Source organism: Hemicordylus capensis, chromosome 4 (genome assembly GCF_027244095.1).
Source record: "Hemicordylus capensis ecotype Gifberg chromosome 4, rHemCap1.1.pri, whole genome shotgun sequence".
Taxonomy (NCBI): Eukaryota; Metazoa; Chordata; class Lepidosauria; order Squamata; family Cordylidae; genus Hemicordylus; species Hemicordylus capensis.
Window position 1 is genome coordinate 159,809,563 of NC_069660.1, and position 19,704 is coordinate 159,829,266.

The 19,704-nt window shown below is 44.7% G+C and overlaps 1 long non-coding RNA gene across 1 annotated transcript in view; it reads right to left on the reverse strand.

The window, feature by feature from the left end:
- The window catches only part of LOC128323662 (uncharacterized), a 45,048-nt gene extending 32,620 nt beyond the window's left edge, over window positions 1-12,428 (reverse strand). The window contains exon 1 of the long non-coding RNA XR_008306415.1: window positions 12,341-12,428. This is a non-coding gene — a long non-coding RNA (uncharacterized LOC128323662). The remainder of the gene's footprint in view (window positions 1-12,340) is intronic.
- Between the last annotated feature and the right edge of the window lie 7,276 nt (window positions 12,429-19,704).

Sequence of the window (19,704 nt, forward strand, 5' to 3'; positions counted from 1 at the left end):
ATTTCCATGTGTACATGATAAGCTCTAATTGTTTCCCCAGCTCTGCGACATCTCTGTCCTCCACACTTGCTAGTGTCTTTATTTAACTCTCAATTATTCTAACAAAACAGATCTTGGAATTAGAAGAAAGCTATAGAGTGTGTTCCGAGACAGCTCCTCAGATTAAATAGGAGACTGTTTTGCTTTCTTCTACATTTCCATTCTCTGACAAGTTAAATGCAAATTTCAGTGTCTGGCTTTAATTAGAAATGTAGCACTCCCTGAGCAAAGTGATAACATTTTTTTAGAAGTGGCAAATTCTTCATTTACATCCCGCTAATTTCCTTTTCTTTAGGTAAAGTCTTCTCTGTACCTTATGTCACTTTGAAGCCATTTGCTTCCTGCAATTTGTGATAGCAGGTTAAACATAAAAGTTATTTTAGTAACTGCTCTCTCTTGATTGTGCCTCTAAGTACTGTCAGTTGTGTCTCCTTGTTTGTTAGGTGCACCTGTCCTCAGCCTGCCCTGCATTTAAAGTGGCTACTCAGGGACTGGCCTTCTCCGCTGCTGCCCCAAGACTCTGGAATGCGCTCCCTACTGAAACAAGAGCCTCCCCATCTCTGACAGCTTTTTAAAAGTCTTTAAAGACGCATCTGTTCACCTAGGCTTTTAATTAAATATTGTTTTAGTGATTTTAATGCTGTTTTAAAATATTATTTTAAAATTTTTAAATTGTTGTAACATTTTAAGCTTTTTGTTTTTTCATTTTAACTAATGTTTTGCTTTTTCTGTTTTTATTTTGTTGTAAACCACCCAGAGATGTGAGTTTTGGGTGGTATAAAGATATGTTTGTTTATTTTTAAAGTTCACAGTGGCATTAGTTATATAGATGCTGCAGACAGGCCTGTGAGGATGTGTCCTTGCAATTTAAAATAGGGTTCTGCCAATATTTGTTAATGTTGCAATTAGTAGAGGTGTGCATGAATCATTTTTTTGCTATTCAATTCACTAGTGAATCATATCACAAAAAAAGAATAAATTCATCAAACCAGCCAGCTGCTGTCATCCAGTTCAATGAATCGAATAGAAAATTCATGGGGAAATCGTGAGTTGCCTCATAGGGAACAATGGGGAACTTTAATCACCCCATTATTATCCATGGGTAGGCCCGAGAGACACCAAAGTGGGTGGGGTGGGTGGTAGAGCATGACCCAACCCACCTACCACCCAACCACAAAGCAATCCGGCAATCAGGTAGTTTTTAATAATTTTTTGAATTTTATCTGGGTTGGTAGGTCATCATGTCAAGTAGGTCATCGAGTCAACTTTTATCTGGGTCATTGGGTCAGTAAAGTAAAAGGTAAAGTGTGCTGTTGAGTCGGTGTTAACTCCTGGCAACCAAAGAGCCCTGTGGTTGTCTTTGGTAGAATACAGGAGGGGTTTACCATTGCCTCCTCCTGCACAATATAAGATGATGCCTTTCAGCATTTTCCTATATTGGTGCTGCCTGATATAGGTGTTTCCCATAGTCTGGGAAACATACCAGCGGGGATTCGAACTGGCAACCTCATGCTTGCTAGGCTGCGCTATTAAGTGGCTTTATTTAGGTCAAGTTAAAAACCACAGTCAAGTTAAAATTACAATTTTTTAAAGTTCCAAATTAAAAACTATTTTAAAAGCTAAAAACTAAGATCTATAAAAACTAAAGAACCTACCAGATATAAACAGAGATGAAACATTTAAAAGCCTCTTTAAAAAGATGTGTTTTCAATTTTTTTTTTAACACTGAGGGAGGGAACATGGTGAAGCTCTTCGGGGAGAGAGTTCCAAAGCCAAGGGACCACAAATGAAAAGGACCTGTCTCTGTTTCTAGTCTCCACCAACAATATCTCTGTTAGCAGCAGGGCTATGAGCAGGGCCTGAGATGATGGGCAGAGGGCCCTGGCAGGTTTGTATGGGGAAATGCGGTCCGACAGGTACCCCGGCCCCAAGCCATGTCGAGCTTTAAGGGTCAAGAATCTGGACCCTGAATCTGGCCCGAGTGTGGATGGAGTATAGTGTGTATCTATACACTACAAAAGGAAAAGCCACCAATTGGATTTCAAGCAGGACAGCAGAATGTTGTTATTTATTATTTATTTATTGGATTTTTATACCGCCCCAAACCAAAGTCTAACTCTCATATATGGAGTAATGCCAATTTCTTGAGATTTAAAGACAAGCAAGCATTTCAAGGGTGAGTGGAGATTTTAAAATTAGTTTCTTGTGATCTAATTTGCAAAGTGATTTCAAATATTTTGAAGCAAGTGTATAAAAATATACTTTTGGAGGGAGAGGGGAAATACTTAATATTCATTCTAGCAATTTGTGAAGCTACTTTCAAGTAGTTGGGGCATTTTAGTCCATTACAAGCTTATTAAAAAGACAATATGTAAGTTATTTGTATATGAGGTATGGCTGAAAGCAAAAGGCAAAATAAAATAGTAATTATTATAAGGAGAAGCATGACAAAAAAGAACCATTTTTTCATATTTTGCTATTTAAACCATTTTGAGAACTTTGTTGCTAAAAAGGCAGCATATAAATATTTTTAATAAGGGGAAGAAGGCGGGGGTGGGTGGAACCCACACATCCAGACCAGATTAGAGCTATAAGCAGTTTAGTATCTTCAAACTCAACAGCTTCAAATTCAACAGCCAACACAAAAAGCAGGAACAAAAACAAAAACAGATCCATTTTGTAGGAGCATTTTTTCTTCTCTCTTATTCTTTTTAAAGCTTTTAATACTTTTATACTGACTAATTTCCTCTTTAAAAGGTTCATTGCTATGATGGGAAGGCTTTTCTTACAAGTTTGTACTATAATAGTTATGACATAGTTTTTTTAAAAGTTCAAAACTCTCTCACACACACACACACAGAAGAAACACATGAACACAAATGGAGATTTCAAAGTGGAGGTAGAACTTCTCTCACATGTGTACACACATGATACATAAAGGGGGGGAAGAGAAACAGTGGGGATCACTCACAGAGACAAAACAGATAAGGGTTGGGTTTGTTTTTTTTTTAATGTTTTACTTTCCTGGAGGGAGACAAGCCCAACAGCCAGCTTCCACTTCCCATTCAGCAACTCCTTTTGACTTCCTTGCTCTGCAGTTACATTCAAATGCTGAGCAGGGAGTGTGGGGAGCACATGTCTGCAGGCAAAAGAATTGGGCAGCTGCTGCTCCTGCTGGGAGACTAACAGCATAAAGGGAAAGTTACCTCCCTTTTTGACTCTGCTAATACTGATTATACTGCCGATCTTGAGCCAAATTCATAGGGGGTGCTTTTAATAAGGGCTAATTTCCTCATAAAAAGGTTTATTGTTATGATGGGGAGGGTTTTTCTCACAAGTTTATACTAGAATAGTTTTGGCTTATTCTGTGTCCCTACCCTGCGCTGCAGTAACAACACATGATGCTCTCTCACACAGAAATGACTCCTTAAAACAGCTGCCACGGCAGCACCCTTAGCAGCCAGAAACTAAGCTCAACTAGACTGAGTGAGTATACCTTGCAATGCAGAATACAGATTGCAGACTGCAGAGCAGACCAGAGCAGTGAGTTAAGCACAAGTCACTCTCAAGACCAGACAAGGAGAATGGAGAAAACCTCTCACCATCAGATGAAGTCTTCTTTCTTCTGCATCTCCAGTGGTGGCATGTGTGCATGTCTGTGTGTGTCAGTAGCACTAATGGGCAGACTGTGACACATCTGGGGCTGCCACATTGGTGGGGTGAGCTGCTAGTGGTGGTGCAGTGGCTGGGGGTGACCATGATTCATTCACCCTCCACGACCAGCTCTGGCTAGCCCAGCAGGGGGAGGATGGCCTTCAGGAAGACTAGCCACTCCACCATCTCAGCATCCAAGCATGAGTGATAGGGTGTCACCACATCCCTGGCCATGGAGAACACTCTCACCTTGGATGCTGGTTGATAGGCGGGAAAGGAATCACCCAGCAACTTTCGCCAAGTCTGGCCAGACTTGGCGAGACATTGCCCAAAACTAGATTGGCTCTCCCTCACAGCCTGCCACCGGCTCCTGCAGGTACTGGAGCACACACTGCTCAGCAGTGCTGCAGGGCTCAGAGGGCTCCTCCCATACCCCAGGCAAGATGCCAAGGAACCCCTCCAAGAACCACTGGGTGGAATGTGGAGGCAGAACTGCTGGCTCACTTGGCCCTGCCAATGACACCACACTACTGGACCTGGAAGTGGCCGTGATAGTAGTGCTGTTGCTAGGGGTGGAATGTGCATTAGTGGTAGGAACTCCAGCACCCTCCTCCTGGTTGCACCCAAGCCTCCTCTCCTCTGCTCCCCTAATCTCTGCAACCAGGAGGTCCCTCCACCTGGGCAGCTGGTCAGGAGTAACCATTTTGCCCTTTATCCTTTGGTTATATAAGCAGGACGAACATGCTTTGCCAATGAACCCAACAATGTTGTGAGCTGATCCAACATTCCAGTCCTCAGCCGACCTACTAAAGTGATTGCTTCCTCAGTGGACAGCGTGGTCTGGAGCTCACCCGTCATCTTTTCAAGGAGAAGAATGGCAGGCAAAGCTGGCACAAAGTTGCTGTCTCAGCACACAAGCTGTTCATGGCAACATAGAATGGCTCGAGTGCTAAGACAACCTCAGAAAGCAGCGCCTAGTCGTGGTTGGACAGGTTGCATACTTCCAAGCTACACCTCCTTGCCAGGGCATAGATGGCCGCCTCTTGCTCCTAGTTGCAACCCAAAGTTCCACCAGGTCGGAACATTGTGAGGAATCTGGTGTTCAGGTAGGCCAAGCTCAAGCTACCTCTCCTTGAGGACTACCCTTTTCGTCCCAGTGGAAGTAAGCTGCTATCTTGTGGCACTTCTCTGCAAGAGCAGCTGTGGCAACCCAGAAGGGCCAAGCACATCCCTCACAACCAGGTTCAGAGTGTGCACCATACAATGGATGGACATAAACTGTCCCTGCTTGACTTCCTTTGTGATGTTGGCAGATCATGAACCCCCTGTGAAGGTTTGGATGCCCAGTCAACCATTCCTCTACCTGGCGATTCATGGCCATCAACAACTCAGCTGCTGTGTGCTCGGTGTCAAGCACCTCCACATGCAGCACAGCCCACCTTTGAACTGCTGCATGGTAGGGGCTGGCTATGCCACCAGCACCAGCTGTCCTGCTCCCACCAGTGTGCCATGAGGGACAGGAAAGCAGTGTGCCCACCATGGCGGCTGGTCCACAGATCCACAGTGAAGTGCTGCTGGTGTCTGGCGCTGCTGCCCTGACACACCCTCCCTACACACCCAATATAGGGAGGGGACCACCCACCTGCTGAAGGTGGTGCAAGAAGCAATTTAGTAGTCAGGGGCAAGCAGTCCCTTGGTAGTCAGGGCAAGCAGAAGCCAGCATTCTCTACCACCTGGGATGACTGGTCATCCAAAGTTATCATCTCCACAATGGCTCAGGTGATGACATAAGGCCCTCAGCTAGCAGACTGCTTGCCCACCGACTGCATCCACCACGCAGACAACTTCCTTTGCTTGGGAGTAGGAGCAGGAGCCTTGCCGCCACTAACCGAGGACACACCAGGTCTATGGATGTCAGCAGGAGCAGGGACCACTGGGTGATGCCATTGCAGATCCTGAAACACCCCTGTCATTCCCAGATGCTTGGGGTCCATACCCCTGCTGACCCGTGTTCTGCAGTGGGTGCAGACAGCTTGGTGCAGATCACCAGGGCAGAGCTCAAAGTGAGTCAAAGTCAAAGGTTCGACTTACAGCTCTAAAAACAGTTGCCAAAAAACAACTTGCTCAGGAAATAACAGCCAATAATTTGCAAGAAACAAACCAACTAATGTACAATGCAGCAGCAACAACAACACAAGAGCTCAGATATAAGATCAGTGGACCTAAAAAAAAAGAAAGTAGTACTTCACTTAAATGGAAGATTAGATTAGAAAATAAAATTGCCAGGCTTAGATCAGATGGTAGTAAATTGAAAGATATGAAAGACAAGAAGCTGAAGAATGAAAACACGGAAATAATAAAGCAGCAAATAACAGCAGTGTCAAAGAAGATTAGCAGATACGAAGCCAGAATTACACAACACAGGCAGAATCTCCAATTCCAGTCGAATCTGAGATGTTTCTACCAAAGCATAGAAGGAGAAACTGCAAGAAACATAGAAACACTAAATAAAGAAGAAACAGTGCAATTCTGGGGGAAATTATGGGACAATCCAATAGATTATAATAAAAAAAAAGCAGGCTGGGTGAAAGAGGTCAAAAAGGTAACCAACAAATGCAAGATCTAATAATAACACCAGAATTAATAAGTGAAAGACCAAAGAAAATTAAAAATTGGACTGCACCAGGAGATGATCAGCTGCATGGCTTTTGGTTTAAACACCTAACAAGCCTTCATAAACAACTATCAAAACAGTTCAATCACATTTTGCAAGGAGGTGATATTGAACAATGGCTAACAACTGGGAAAACTCATCTCATCATGAAAGACCCAGCAAAAGGTGCAGTTCCAAGTAATTATAGACCGATAACCTGCCTGCCAAACATGTTCAAATTATTAACTGGAATAATAGCAGATGAAGTGATGCAACACTTATTAACTAACAAACAGCTTCCAGTTGAACAGAAAGGAAATTGCCCGAACACCAGAGGCACAAAAGACCAGCTGCTGACTGACAAAATGATTTTAGAAAATTGCAAGATAAGAAAAACAAATCTAAGTGTTGCATGGATTGACTACAAGAAAGCCTTCGACTCATTGCCTCACACATGGATACTAAAATGTTTAGAAACAACTGGTGTCAGCAAAAACATTCAGATATTTATTTAAAAAGCAATGATCATGTGGAATACACAGCTAACAATCAATGGCGAGACACTTTGACAGGTTAGCATTAGAAGAGGCATTTTCCAAGGGGACTCACTATTCCCTCTGTTGTTTGTAATCGCCATGACCCCACTTTCACAAATACTAAACAGAACAGGCCTTGGATACCAAACATCTAAAACATCAAGTAAAACAAACCATCTGCTGTACATGGATGATCTGAAGTTGTAAGGAAAATCCCAGTCAGAAATCGAATCACTGCTAAACACTGTCCGTATATTCAGTAGCGATATAGCAATGAAGTTTGGACAAGACAAGTGTGCTGCATTAATAATGAACAGAGGGAAAATAACAAAAACAGAAGGAATAGAACTGCCCAATGGAAGCAAGATCAAGAACCTGGAAGAGAAAGAACCTTACAAATACTTGGGCATTCTCCAGGCTGATAACACTGCAAACACTGAAGTTAAAAGAAAAATTGAAAGTGAATACATCAAGAGAGTTAGAAAAATCCTCAAGTCCAAACTCAATGGTGGGAACACCATACAAGCCATAAACACCTGGGCTATACCTGTTATCAGATACACTGCAGGAATAATAGACTGGACCCAGGCAGAGCTAGAGACGCTGGATCGTAAGACCAGGAAAATCATGACCATCAATCATGCTCTGCAACCCCGCAGTGATGTCGATAGGCTATACCTCCCTCACAGCTCAGGTGGAAGAGGAATGCTGCAAGTCCATCAAACAGTAGAGGAGGAGAAAAGAGGCCTTGAAGAATATATCAAGGACAGTGAAGAAGATGCACTTCAAATGGTCAATAATGAGAAACTATTCAACACCAATGAAACAAAGCAGGCCTACAAGAAAGAACAAGTCAAGAACCGAGCAGAAAAATGGAGAAATAAGCCCCTGCATGGTCAATATTTGCACAATATAAGTGGAAAATCAGACATCACCAAGACCTGGCAATGGCTTAAGAATGGCAACTTGAAGAAAGAAATAGAGTATCTAATATTGGCTGCACAAGAACAGGCACTAAGAACAAATGCAATAAGAGCAAAAGTAGAAAAATCAACAACAAGTGCCGCCTTTGTAAAGAAGCAGATGAAACAGTGGACCACCTAATCAGCTGTTGTAAAAAGATCGCACAGACTGACTACAAACAAAGGCATGACAAAGTAGCAGGGAAGATACACTGGAACATCTGCAAAAAATACAAGCTACCTGTAGCCAAACATTGGTGGGACCATAAAATTGAAAAAGTTGAAGAAAATGAAGATGTAAAAATATTATGGGACTTCCGACTACAAACAGACAAACATCTGCCACACAATACACCAGATATCATTGTAGTCGAGAAGAAAGAAAAACAAGTTAAAATAATCGACATAGTAATACCAGGGGATAGCAGAATAGAAGAAAAAGAAATAGAAAAAAAAAATCACAAAATACAAAGATCTACAAAATGAAATTGAAAGGCTGTGGCAGAAAAAGACCAAAATAATCCCAGTGGTAACTGGCACCCTAGGTGCAATTCCAAAACAACTTGAGCACCTCAACACCATAGGGGCCACAGAAATCACCATCGGCCAATTGCAAAAAGCAACTTTACTGGGAACAGCCTATCTTCTGCGACGATATCTATAACAGCAACAACATTGACAATAAAATTCAGCCATCCCAGGTCCTTGGGAAGGACTCAATTTCTGCATAAAACAAACCAGTCAATAACACCTGTCTGGCTGTGTGAATAAATAATAATAATTATTATTATTATTAATCCTCCAAGCACAGGCAGACAGCAGCAGCAAAGCTGGCAGCAGGGCTGCAAAATAATAATAATAAAGCCATGCCCACACAGCACACCCCAGTTATTTAGAAAAAACAAATTAACAAGAAATAAAATTCCAAACAGAACCCAGTTAAAGGCACTGGCCCAGTCCACAGTCTTTTTGCTCTCCTCTGTGCTGCTGTGGTGATGCAGTCTCTCTCTGTCTCTCTATCAGAGTTCTCTCCTCTCCTGGGGCACAAAAGTAATTACTCTCTTTGCTTCCAAGCAGTCCCTTATATACATATTGAAACTGGTCTCCCCCTCCCTGTGCCCTTCCCCACCCCCTGCAGCCAATGGGAGCACAGTTGCCCCACCAACGCTTGACTTGGAAGACAACTAGCCAACCAAGAAGCAAGGAGATCTTAAGTAAATAGAAAGCCAGTAGCAGGAGGTCAATCAGTGATCGAAAAACATGGAGATAAAATGGTGAATTGATCCACAGGAATCACTGGCGAATTGATCCGCATGAATTGATTCACGATTGAAGCAGCCCCTTTATTCAAGTGGTGGTTTGATTAATGAATGAAGCAGCAAATCACCCCCAATTAGTGGCAGATTGATTAGCTAGCGAATCGATCTGCACACCCTTGTGATGACCCACCACCCAGGGGGTGGGGCAGGTGTGTGCATTCACATCCCTAATGGCATGGGATTGGGGTCAATCAGACAATGCTGTCCAAATCAGACCAAAGGAGATAATGCAAGACTGAAATCTTTGCTCTACTAATACTCTAATACTTTACTCCAGGGCAATTCAATGTTGGCCCTCCAGCTGTTTTAGGACTACAGATCCCAGCATCCCAAGCAGTGTTCCCTCTAACAGGGATTCCCAGATGTTGTTGACTACAACTCCTAGAATCCCCAGCTGCAATGGCTTTTGCTTGGGGATTATGGGAGTTGTCACCAACAACATCAGGGAATCCCTTTTAGAGGGATTGGCCAGACACAGTGGCCAATTGTCAGGGATGATGAGAGTCGTAGGCCAACATTTGCAGGAGGCCGAGGTTGAGTAGCCCTGCTCTACTCTGTAATTCTTTGGGGAGGGAGGCGGAATCAAAATTCCACACCAAGTTTACTTAGACCCACTTATAAGAAAAGCTGTATTTGACACCTGTTTGCCAACCAAATGTATGCGATTATTTTGTATTCTATACAGAGGCAGCCCTTGCATCAGGAAAGATGAGGCAGTTACCTCAGGTGGCAGATTGTTGGGGCACCAGCAGGACAGCAATATGCCCCCCCACTGTTGTCATTAGAGTAGTTCTTTGGCACCAATCTGACCCTTGCAAACTTTGCAAGGCGTGCCTCTCTTAGCATTCCTTGCAACACTTGTAAGAAGTACTAGGAAAGAATAGGAGGCTGCTAACAACCTTCCTTCCTCCCCACCCACTACTACCACTTTTAAAGCTTGCAAAGGTGGGTTTTAATGGGGGCTGGCCTCCACCAGGGGCAAGGGACAAGGCCGCATTTTGCGCCTCGCCTCAGACGCCACAATACCTTGGGCTGTCCTGGTTCTATAGTCTGCTTCTGCTGGTCTTCAGGAGCAGGATGGTATTAAGCAGACCTCTGGAGGTTACAAAGCTTCTCTGAACTTTTCATGGTTTGATTTTTCAGCTTCTCACATTAGGTGACTTGGAAGTCAGTCTGCATTTATGACCATGGCAGAAGCATCCTGGAATGGAAGAGCGGCTTCCTGAAATTTTGTGTGGCTTGTTGCCATTCCAGAGGCCTGTTCTGTAGTATCAGAGGCCTTGCAATGCATGACCTCTGATGTTGCCTCCAGAGCTACTGAAAACTCCCCCAGATTATTGTTAACTAGCTTGACCAGCTTGATCTGTGCGGTAGTGCTGTATTGCTCGCCTCACCCCGCCCCCCGGCCACAGCCCCCTCACCCCAGAGACCTCCCCACCCTCACCTGAGCCCCAGATTCCTCTGCTCCTCCTCCTCGCAGGTCCGGAGCGGCTCCCAGCTGGAGCTCTAGCACCGCCCCCGCCCAGAGCAGCAGTGGCACAGCCACCTCTGACTGGGCTCAACACCCACACGGGTCCGCACTCCAGGCACCTCTAGCGTGCCACACATGCATGTGCCATGCATCGCCTTAGTGCTTTATATGTATAGATTCACTGGAACTTGGGACTCTGTTGCTGATCTTGAAGGAATGGGGAACGGGGGGCAGGGAGGAGAAAAGGTCATTTGATATCCAGATGGAAAATCCAGGCTTAGGCCATTTTTCCAGAGTAGGATCTAACTAATCTCTAATTATTTTCTAGTGGGAATGACATGTATCTCCTGCTTTGCTATTTAGGGGGCTAATATTACTGCTTAATATTTTAAAAGCTCCATTAGCTTCCTTTGAAGCAGGACCATTCTAAGTAATGTGCCAAGCACTAGGTTATTTCCACAGCCGTACATTTGTGATTGAATTTATACAAGCCCTCAAATTGGTGAGTTTCAGATCCGGTTTGAGTCTCTTGGTATTTTTCTTTTTTCTTGAACCCGTTTTTGCTGCTAGTGCACTGTGCATTTGCACTGTGTATTCATTCCACCATGAATGCAAATGCATGTCCATTGTGCTGCCACATAAAACTTTATCTCTTAATAAGAGGCCCATGGAGGTGGCAGATGTCATTTTGCAGGATACATTTGGTGTGTGCATGCGTATTTGTTCTTCCAACTGCTATGCCAACAAGCAAGTCAATCTAGAGCAGTGTTTCTCAACCACAGGTCTGTGCACCAGTGCTGGTCCACTGCCCAGAAATGAGCTCTTGTGTTGTTGTTGTTGTTGTTGTTGTTTGGGGGGGTGCCAGGAGGTGGGGAGGGGGGGTCCCCTTACAAACTGCTGGTCTGGGAAACTGTGCACGAATAATGTACCTGTCCATGACTCCAAAAAACATTGAGAAACACTGATCTAGAGCACAATCCAAGTTTCTGCCTCCCTGTTGAGCAACTTCCTGTTACCTCAACCCAGGCCACTTCTCAGGCAGTCTATTGTGAGGCGACTCCTACCCTAGGCAGGCTGAGGCCCAACCACTCCTCCTCCAAAGCCCCTCCTACCACAGGCTGGCTGAGGCCCAAGGACAGCATGTCGCACAACAGAGCAAAAGGTTTCTTTACAGCTGAGGAAGAAGAAGAACTTTCACAAACGTCAGGCACCTTGCATGAGCTCAGAGGCACTTCCCCTTAAGTTTCCCCCCTGGGATGAAGAAATCTACACATATTCAGAGCTGTTCAGCCTTCCATGCCAGATTTTTTGTAAATAAAAGGCAGCCACCTGACCGTAGGCCTACTCTTCACTGAGGTGGCAAGCTTGCCTAGTCTGTACCACTTCAGACTAAAGGTGGGGGATAACGTAACATTCTCCTCCATACAAAATAATTCCCTGCACATTAAAAACAGCAACTAGCATGTCTGGATGAAGACAGGCCTAACAATGCTTTACATGCTAGTTTTCTATGTGGAGGGATATTTTTTAATATATTGAGAAGCATTTAATCATGTGCAGAGCCAACTCCAGGATCGAGGGGTCTCCCAGCCAGGTGCCTTGGCGAGCCTGCAAGCCCTAAGGAGGGGCTTACTCTAGTGGTGAAGGTGGCAGGACATCTTTCTTACCACCCAAATTTGGGTACAGGGCAGGGCCTCAGAACTCACCTGTAGGCCCACTGATGGCCCTGGCCAGTGTCTGAGTTGGTCCTGCTGCTGTTCATGTGAGTCTTCCTCTCTGCCCTGCAAGTTGAAGTGGTACCAGCCAGACACTGGTTTACCACCTCAGTCAGAACTAGGCATTACACAAGAAGGTTCCTGAAGTTTGGGGTGAGAACAGCAGCCAAGTAAAGAGATTTCAGTAATGGAAAGAGATGGCAGCCACTGAATGGCAGTTAAGGGCTGGTCTTCTTTTTTAGCTGCATTTTAGCAAATAATGTCTTGAGGACTACAGAGAATTACTTTGCAAAGTAGCTTTCATCGCTTCCATTGTGCTTCTGTGCTTACCAACTCATTTCCCTGACCACCTTCAATCACTCTAACAATACATATCAGCAAAGAAAAAAAGAAATGACTGTAACATGTATTATGTGTGAGGGGAATGACAATTTCTACAATAAGCATTGTGTCTTGAACTTGACTGCATAATGTTGGTTTAGAGCCGAAATGGATATTTTATTTCTGTTTATTTTTATGCCCCTCCATCTCAATTTCTCAGTGCCTTTGCAAATATTTCCATTTAGATTTTTTCCATATCCAGGTTGACTCTCTGGTATTAATCCCTCAAACACCAGTGAGCTTGTTCATGGGCTTGTATCTGTACATATTTTTAAGGGCAAACTGAAGCTTATAAAAAAATTGTAGACTACAGCAAGAATAAAGGCTCACAGAACCAGACATGGGACAAGTACATTTGATCATCAATATTTGCCTACACATGCAACAGAATGAGGTTGTAAGAAACCATACCACATTCAACTGTAGGTGAGAGATGTTTGTTTATTTTTTGCTCCCCTACATTTAAACAACAATTTAAAAAACCCACCCCTTCTCTGCTTGTTAAAACTTTGCAGAGGAGGACGCTTTCCAGATTGCACGCTATGAAAGTGTCACTAGTACTGTCCGTCAAGTGTGCTTCCGTAATGCCTGTGTTTCACACAGTAATTCAAGGTGTAGTTCACATTTTCAATGCCTTCTTTCAGGTTTTCTCCTTCCATTTCAGTCCTACAACATTGTATGTGCGTCACAAATAAATAGCTGTATTTTCCTGCTGCTGGAGGGTTGTGCAAGCTATTTATGTTTTCAGAATGATCCTGCCAAGCAGAAGCATTTTACTGCTGAACAGAATGTAATCAGGAAGCGCCCTGGGAGAGATTCCAGGCCAAACTGCTTCTTGCCAGTGGTGCATCCAGGCTGAAGGCAGCCAGGGTGCAAAATCCAGGGCACACCACTGCCCCTTCACTTTTCACCCCAGGCTGCTTCCCTCACCCCGCTGCCCCTTTGCTCTGTATTTCTTCTTTCACCGCCACCCCTTCAGGCCGCACTTTTTCCATCCTGTCGCTCCTTTCCTCCTCACTGTTTCCCTCCACCCCACCCACCTTCGCTCCATGATTATTCTTTGCATCATGGGGGAGGCAGTAGAAGCAGCCCTTTGGGGCCCCATGGTGTGTTTATATTCCCTGATAATAGAGGGGAATTTTTTTTAAAGTCATCTATCTGCAGTCCAAAGTAGTACAGCCCACTCTACCACTTCATGTCCACCTCATTCTTTGCATATGTAGAGCTGGCCTTAGATAAGTGGAGAGAAGTGTATTGGATTTGGAATGGAGAGACCTGGGCAATTTTTGTAGGGACCATGGCCTAACATGATCCTGATCCTGATTGCCTCTAACTGCTATTTACATTTTGAAAAACAAACATGAAGGACGAAACTACACATTTAATGTAATATGTAGTTTGGCCCTCAGAGTGTATGTATCCACTCCATCTGAGTGGGGAAAGTGCCAAAAAGAGGTATTAGCCTCCTGTGTAGCTGTGTGGTACTGTTGAATATGAGCTGGGTCAAGTTTAAAATGTCCTTTTGGAACTGAGGTGCACCTGAATACAGGGAATTGGAGGATGAGCTTTTGATTCACACCTTCAGATGACAAGAACAATTTCATACAACCATCTTAGGTGAAACCTTACTTTCGTTTAGCCTAGTGTTACATATGTTCATGGAACCACTTCACCACAAATAATGTTGTCTGCTTTAGATCAGAGCAGCAAATGCTTTTAAAAATCATGAGTTCTTGACCTTGAGCTGTGCATCAGGTACACTTAAATCACCATTCTGAACAGATTTTCAGAGGTTGTTCCTTAAAGGACTTTCTTCAAAGGACTTTATTTTAACATCACAGTTCTACCTTTTTTGTGCTTTGGTTGGAAATCGAGTATTCTTTTCAGTTGCTTCCTTTTAAAACCTTTCCTTTAGTTTGAATCCAGCCTTTCTCCTATAAAGAATTGCTGGAATGTACAAGAAGGTTTTTACCTGTGAGTAGTTAACCTTTTAACTTTACAGGCCAACAGTATTCAAAGCTGAATCTCTTTCACTGCACTCACACGATTTCAGGAATATTTATCTTCCACTTGGAATTGTCTTGCTTCTGACTGATCCAGAAATAATTTCAGTCAGCCAGGCGAAAATAGGTACTTCCAGGTGGGAGCTGCGATAATTTCCTCTCACCTTCCACCCAGTCTGCAGGTACCCTCTTTAGATCTTTCTTCACAGACTTTCTTCTCAGTCCTGCTGACTGGTGGCTCTGAATTATGAATACAAAGGGAAGGAAGAAGTCCTCTTCCTCTTTGTTGACCCACCATGAGCCCAAATACACTAAAATTCATATCTCTACACACACACACTTTCATACACATTTGCACAAGCATATATTCACACATGCATACACAGTCTCATTCACACATATGTGCTCATAATTGTGTACATACACTGGAATAAGAATGACTCTGGGCATGCCCCAGGGGTTGTTGCCTTTTCTCTCGTTGGAACAGCAGACTTGCTCCCTTCCTGCCCTATATCTCAATCTACTTTGGGAAGTTCTCTCACTAACCAGAGTGGTGTGCCATGTGTGGGGGGGCTATTTTTTTCAGAAGTCCAAATCTAGAATCTCCATAGTATGAGGAACTAGATGTGCAGTCCTTGAATCCCAGCCCTTGTCATGTGTATGTACACTCACAGCCACTTGCTTTATTATTTCTCTGTGTAAACCACCCTGAGCCATTTCTGGAAGGGCGGTATAGAAGTCGAATAAATAAATTAATCATCATCATCACCACCACCACCACATACATGTTATGCATGCAGATGCATGCATGCAGACAGGGCCTTTATAGGGTTAGGGCCCCACATATGGAGGGCCCCAATCCAAAGTATGGTTCAGTATTTGAAGCAGCTTTCCATGTATATACATATATGTGTATGTACATGCATTCATTTCGCATTCATATTGGAATGCACACATTCCACAGTTACTTACCAATGAATCCTTTAAGCTTGTTTGTGATTTGTTGTCCCTGCCAACAGCCAACATTAGGTAGGGGCGAGAGATGCCCTGCTTATTAAGGGAGTGGGGGGAGTGATGGCCATGCTAGGAGGATGCCATTTCCTGCAGCGTGGAAAGGTGCAGGGGGAGAGAAAGAGGGAGCAGAAGATTCTTCCTTCACTCTTCGCCATCCTCAAGATGTCTTGCTGTTGCTGCTGCCAGTCCTATCAGGTGAGGCAGCAACAGTAGTGAACATGGCATGAGGGAGAATGGATTCAGCCCAAGCGAGGCCCCCTTGGCCCCTGCTGCATCTTGCAGGGACTCACTCCCTGCCAACCTAATTTAGGCTCTCAGCCGATTCCCTGCAGCTAAGCGAGGCCTAAGAGGCTTAGGCTGCAGCTCACGGACTTTCCCAAGCCACAATGATCACTTTGACGTGTACAAGTATGAGAGCTCAGCTGCCCTGGCCCCCACCACCCAAACTGGTTGTGGAGGCTTGGCTTGGCCTTAGAGAAGGCACATGGTACCTCCAGTGAAAACAACCTGCAATAGTAATAATGGAAGGTTCCATTTGATGTCACTGGAAGCATGTGATGTGCCATGCCTTTGCCCTGAGGTCAAGCCAACCCCCAGTGATCACTTTGGCTGATCACCCCGGCTGATCATCTTCGCTGCTTGACGCAAACACAACGGCCTGCCCTGCCCTCCTCATCGGACCCGCCTCCAGACAAGAGGCAGAGCTGATATCGTCCCACTCTTCACTGGCTACACACACACACACACACACACACACACACACGCCACCTCAGAGGCCCAGGCACTGCCCTCTTCCTCCTGGCCCCCAATGTCAGTGACTGGGGCAGAAAAAACACAAGATGTGTTATTGGGTGTGGAATGCAACTTCCTGAGGAGCTCTGCTTTCTTTAAAAAAAAATGCTGAGCTTCCTGTGACTGCTGAAGTTCCAAGTTGTGTGGCTGATGAATAACGTTTTGATTAGTATGGGACAGGACTTCAATGCCCTGCATAGCCTCTTGCGTTTCCTGTTGACCGGCAAAATCAGAGTAAATGTTAGCTACAGGGTTTTTTTTTAAAAAGGCAGACTAAATGATATGAAATATGGTCAATTATGCAAATTGTCTTAATTTGCATAATTGAAATAGGCTTCATAATTCTGCTTTTTTGGCACAGAATTTCAACAGTGCTCTGCCTACACCATCAGCTTAATGCAAATATTCCCACTGTGTCCTGGTGCAATCTAGATTGCTAGGAATGTTTGGAAAGCGACCCTGGCTGAAAAAACATGCCTGATCTGTGCCGGTCTTGCTCAGTTCTTTCTTTCCTTTTGAAGTATGTCTGGCAGAGCGAGCTTCTAGTGGTAGGCAATCGACCCACGCCCTCCCCACAGCACAAACAGACTTGAGATGTTCTGCTGAGTGTTCTGCTCCCCCAGGGACTTCCGTAGGCTCTGATAGCCACAGGCCCTGGAGCTTTCTGATGGCTGTTTTGACAAATCTTTGTGACAAGAAAGGAATGTACTTGCTTGTTCTTAGTCCTTATTTATCAGGGCAAGGCACTGAGAAACTCTTGTTTTGCGGCACATTCAACAGAGCTTATTCTTAGATCATCCAGAAGTTTGGCAAGAGTTTGCCAAGAAACTGGATTTGTCAAATGCTTCTTGCAACAAGATGCAATTAGTATATAATGAATTTGTTCTCACGACATCCCAGGCCGCTCATGTCGTCTGGAGCACCGAGAGCCCTCTGCTCCTGGCTGCTCTAGGCCTAGTAGCCCACCTTTTCTACCCAGTTTTTGACCGAGGTAGAACGAACCAACGGTTTGTTCTACCTTGGCAGGTGATCACGTGGGCAGTCGTTGCCAGGTAGCTGGGCTTCCCCCTGTCCCACGGCCATTTTGAGCAGCGAGCCAGAGGAAGGAGTGCCTGTGCTGAGCCTGGCATATGGCCATCCTTGCCACCCTCTCTGAAGCCAGCCATGCAACTCTGTTATCCCCAGTCAAGTACAGCGAAGCCAAGTTCAGACAGTCAGGCTCATGGGGAATGTCTTTTACTCTGTGATGTCCAGGTCTTGGGAATGTGTGCACTTGCCTGTGAATGGCATGTTGTATGAACTGGGTAAATTGAACCCTAACTCTGTTCAGAAGCTATGTACCCAGGTACAGGTCTAGCATGCATGTGCCAGCTAGCACCACTGTGCTTCATACGCATGCCTCCCACTCTCCCCAAGTACAGAGTTTTTCTGCAGCAGCAAGCACTTTAGTGGGGAGAGTGGAGAAGGTTTTTCACCCCAATCTGGAAAGTTGTATTCAGATCATGGGGCACAAATCCCCCCACCTCCCTGATACAGACAAATGCTGTTCTTGGGACAGAGCAACAAAGTGCAGACAAATGTGTTAGAGAGCTCGGGGTGGGTGGAGATGTATTTATCTGCCCCTGCTACAGCGGAAGTGCACAGGTAAGGAAGCACTGCTAGGAACATAGGAACATAGGAAACTGCCATATACTGAGTCAGACCATTGGTCTATCTAGCCCGGTATTGTCTTCACAGACTGGCAGTGGCTTCTCCAAGGTTGCAGGCAGGAATCTCTCTCAGCCCTATCTTGGAGAAGCCAGGGAGGGAACATGGAACCTTCTGCTCTTCCCAGAGCGGCTTCATCCCCTGAGGGGAATATCTTACAGTGCTCATACTAGTCTCCCTTTCATATGCAACCAGGGCGGACCCTGCTTAGCTAAGGGGACAAGTCATGGCTTACTACCACAAGACCAGCTCTCCTCTCCAAGTGCTAATTAATATTGTCTGGAGACATGGAGTTAAAGTTCCAAATACAGTAGTTTATGTAGGGAATCCGTCAAGGAGATAGAGAAGACCTATCATGCCTCATTGCTAGCTACATCCCGGAAGTGTGGAAGGGGAGAAGATGGAAGTCTCTCAAAGAGGAGCAAACATGGTCAGAGGTGGAATGCCCTTACTGCCTGATTCTCAAGCAGAGGAAAGGGGTGACTCAGCGCTGGGGTCTTTCCTTGTGCTGCAGACTCAGACTGGCCAGTGAGTTCAGCATTAACTGGCCGAGGTAGGAAGGAGAGGAAAATTCCTTCCAGCCTACAATAATTCGCTACACATCCCAAAGTGAAAGAACAGCAACCCCTGGTAGCAGGGGTGTAGCTATAATTGAGCAAAGGGGTTCAAAAAACCCAGGGGCCCCCAGCTTCTGAGGTCCCCCTAGGTCCACACCTCCATATTTTTCTATGTTCTTCATTATCTCCCTCACTCCAAGGGGCCACTGGAGAGAGGGGTGAACACGGACCCCCCTCCCTAGCTGTGCCCCTGCCTGGTAAGCAGTGTTTTCCCTTCTAGGAATGCTGTTCTTAAACTAGAAAAATGTGAGGGTTAGACTTTTTAAATTCCGGCTAATGTTTTAAATGATATGCATGTGTATTTTGAAGTTACAGTGACCTATTTTGCATGTGTAATGTATGTGAATTAATTCACAGATTAGAAATTCTAAGTTTGGGTGCACAAACACAGTGCAGAAATAGATGCACACCAAAGTGACATTGGCTTTCTCTGCTGTTGCCTTGATACTCCAGATATGGGACTAGTTACAGCTGAAACAAAATCTGCTCCCCCAAATTCTCCTCTTTAGACACTGCTTAATATCACCACAATATTTCTGACAATTTCTGATATTTCTGACAAGTCTCAATATTTGAATACTTGAATTCTGGATACTTGAATGATTGCTGTCATCCAGAGATTTGGTATCTATATTTAATATCCAGTCATATCTGGTTTCTATCACCTGGCAAAGACCTACTATGTTCATTTTGTACACCTAGATCTGGAGTGTGTGTGTGTGTGTGTGTGTGTGTGTGTGTCACACAAACTCACACAGGCACAAACACAGTGCAACATGGGGTCATACCATAGGCAAGCACACACTGGTATAGGTATGTGGGATCTCAGTATTATCCTATC